This window comes from Chrysemys picta, chromosome 4 (assembly GCF_011386835.1).
Source record: "Chrysemys picta bellii isolate R12L10 chromosome 4, ASM1138683v2, whole genome shotgun sequence".
Lineage (NCBI taxonomy): Eukaryota > Metazoa > Chordata > Testudines > Emydidae > Chrysemys > Chrysemys picta.
In genome coordinates this window covers 10,112,649-10,116,138 of record NC_088794.1, presented here as the reverse complement: position 1 = coordinate 10,116,138, position 3,490 = coordinate 10,112,649, and the positions used below count along the sequence as shown (strand labels likewise).

The 3,490-nt window shown below is 60.7% G+C and overlaps 1 protein-coding gene across 3 annotated transcripts in view; it reads left to right on the top strand.

Annotated features, from left to right (window-relative positions):
* MTCH2 (mitochondrial carrier 2) overlaps positions 1-3,490 on the top strand; it is a 212,069-nt gene that overhangs the window by 70,451 nt on the left and 138,128 nt on the right. The window lies entirely within an intron of this gene.

Here is a 3,490-nt window from a genome sequence, read left to right as displayed (position 1 = left end):
CGAGCAAAGTCCTGTCACCCAGCCACTTGATTCACAAGCCTTTGAAAGGTGGATCCTGCACTCATTAACCCAAATGGTAACACTTTAAGCTCAGAGAGTCCCAAATTGGTTAGGAAAGCAGATTTTTTTCTGTTTATCACTATCCTAAGGCGATGTGCCAGTATCTCTTTGCTAAATCCAGGCTGTTCGGGTCTCTGTCAGAGCCCCACCTCTTCCTGCACTGTGATTCAGGGTCTCTTGATTGAGATACCCCACCACATCTGTAGCCACCCTCTGGCAAGGGCACTCTTTGTCACGTACCTACAGGGTCTGGTCTATGCTCCAGCCTGTAACCAGTCCCCAGGGAGCAACCTCTTTAGTGTGTGTGCTGAGCCACAGGGACCCACACAGTTCCACAGGGGCAGGCCTGTGGCCTCCACAACTCTGAAACTGGGCCTTCGGTACCAGGGATCCCTGTCTCCCTGCAGCAAATCCAGCCAAAGCCAGAGTCCTGCAGGAGACTTGTACTGGGCCCCTTCAGGCCGTGATGCTCCCTGTGAGGTTCTGCAACGACAGTGGGCAGCCTGTGCAAAACAAGGATGAGTCACCTGGCTGCAGGAGGTGAGCATCCTTACGTTAGTGCAGAGAGACAGGGGCTCGGCCAGCATTCAGTCCCCCCGGTGTGAGGGGTCCACCCAGCCAAGCTGCTGTGTCCATCTGTCAGTCCCAGGGCAGAGCTGATGTGTCTCCATGAGCCACAGACTTATCACCCCTCTTGACTCCTCTCAGACCGTTGTCCTCCCCCAGCAAACACATGCTGGGTTCACATGGTCAGCCTGCTGGTGCTTCCGCTACATCTTGATTGGTCAGTCCTTGGGGTTCTCATTGTCCTCTCAGTTCCTCCATTGACGTGAGTCAGTTTCCGCCAATGTGTGAGGGGCCTGTGGAACTCACTGCCACAGGAGGGAGCTGAGGGAGATTCAAATTGGGACTGGACCGTTTGAGGGAGAGCACGGCTAGCCAGAGTTGAGGGGTGCTGAACCTGCTTTGGGCTAGAGCCCGTCCCCCAGGGCTCGTCTACACAGGGAAGCAGAGCCGGAGCAGTGAGTGAAAGTGGCAAAAGCCCCCATGTGGCCATGGTCAGACCGGGGAATCGGCGCAAACACGGGTCTGGGAAGGGAAAGGAGCCGCGCCAGGGAGAGGCACCGTCCCCCCGGGTAGTTGCAGCCCTGCTGGGGCTGGCGCTGGGAACAAATCATCCCCCACCCGCAGTCACCCCCGGTGAAACCCCTCTGGGGCTAGCGACTGGGCGGCAGGGTGGGATGGGGGGACAGATCATCCCCTCCCTGCTGCAGCTGGCAGAGCCGCCATCCTGGGCTCCGGCCCCGTCTGTCCCCCCTCCCAGCCTGACGTGGAGCTAGTCCTGGCTGTGCTCGCAGCTCGCCCCCTGCCCCTCGCGCAGGCTCCTGTGGCTCCCCTCTTCCCCAGACACTTGGCAGCCTCTTGCGCTCCCTGGCCCTGCAGCGCCTCCCCTCCCATGTCATGCTTGGCAGGAGCGAAATCACAGGTTGCAGCCTCCCAGGACGGGCTCTCTCTGGCTGTCGGAGCCCCATGTAAGTGACACCATCCGGCCGGCTGCCCTGTTAGCCGCGCGCTCTGCATGGGCGGGGGGAAGTCCGGACATTTACAAATTCCCCCCCGGACGCTATTTTTAGCTCAAAAAGCCGGAAATGTCCGGGGGAATCCGGACAAATGGTAACCCTACAACAGCCTGTTTTTCCGGAAGGTGACTGCGGGGAAGCTGCACGTGTGGGAGGAGAAGCGGCTCCGCTGAGGCCGGAGCTGGGCGAGGGGCCCGGGGCCGGGCCAGATGCACTGAATGATGGGAGAGTGGTGATTTCTATCCAGTTTTTTAAATAATGATTCAATCTTGGGAAATGGAGACTGTGTACAGGTCTGAGGGTCGAAGTCATGAGGCAAGGCAGTGGCTGGCTGGGGGTGGGGGCTGGGGGTGGCCTGGCCGGTGGGGAGGGCGCTGTGCCCTGGTAGGACTGTGCCCTGGCTGGGGGCAGGGCTGGCTCTACCCGGGTCTGCCTGCAGATGTGCCCGCCCTTCTCTGCTGTCGGTTCTGGCTGTGAAGGAGACAAACCACACTGGCCTGGTGCCACCGGCTGGGACCCACAGCGCTGCTCCCTGTTGCGGCTCTCCAGGATCAGCTTTTAAACCGTGCCTTGGAGGAACCCTGTGACGTGCCAGACTCTCTTCCTCCAGGGCCGAGCACACGGCTCCAGCCCCCCTGCTTCACCCCACGAGCTCTGCCCGGCACATCCCACTGAGCCAGACCCCTGGAGAGACCTGGCTGCTCTTTGGGGACCAGTGTCCCCAGCCAGTGTTTGCAGTGACATCCCAAAGCCTTTTCCACACAGCCCACGGTTTATTGGGCCCCTGGAACCCGGCCTGGGAGGTCCCTGGGCAGCAGAGAGAAGTGAAGGTGAAGACACAGGCCAGGGCCCCACCCAGCCAAGCTGCTGAAGAGCCAAGCATGGATCCCATCTCCATCTCTTTCAGTCCTAGCCGGGAGCCCCTGAGTCCCACCGAACGCCGACTCCTCTTCTGTGTGGAGCCTCCGTTGATCTGGGCTGGTTTTGATCCTGAACGCCCAGTTCCTGCCCCCAGCCATGTGACACTACCCGTCCTGTCCCTGCTCTGCCCCAGGAGAGGCTTTTTAACTCTTTGGCACCCACTGGGCAGACATGAATAGTACAGTGGGAAACTGAGGCACACAGGCATCAAAACTATTACAGAAAATTCACTCTTTGTCCCACCCCCTGAGAGGAAGGGGATGGGTGTCCCTGGGGCCTGCAAGGAGCCGGAGTGCCCCACCCCCTCTCCACACTGCTACTGACCTACCAGCAAGGGGGAGGAGAACCTGCCATGTCTGCCTTGTGTGGGGGGTCCCCTCCCCCCAACCCTATGGTTCAGTGGGGCTGCAGCTGGGCCCAGCTACACTGGGAGGAGCAGCCTGTGCACTGGAGCTGGCAGGGGGCAGGTCAGTCCCAAGTCACCTGCCCAGGGCCGAGGACATCCTTTCTGGGGGGGACAGGGGGAAGAGCGGATGCTCCTCCCTGTGTTCGGGCCCAGCAGGGCTCTATGATGGGGTCCTATGGCCGCTCCCCTCCCTCGTGTAGTGCACCATCATAAACACAAGTCCTGGCCTGGCTTTCCAGCTGCCTGCTGGCCCTGGAGCAACCGTGCAAGGCCAGCACCTGCCCCCTATCACCACAGGGGAGGAAAGGGGTGTGCCACAGCTGGGACATATGGTTGGAGCCCAAGCGAGCTTGCACCAAAACTTTGGCAAGACCAGGCACAGCTCCTGGAAAGGGGACCCCCACCACAGCCCCAGCCGAGCAACAAACTGCCTGGGGAAGGGAGTGGGAGAGCGCCCCCTGCTGAGCCCACAGCATAGGATACGGGGGCAGGACTGTGAGCAGAGAGCACCCCCTGCTGAGCC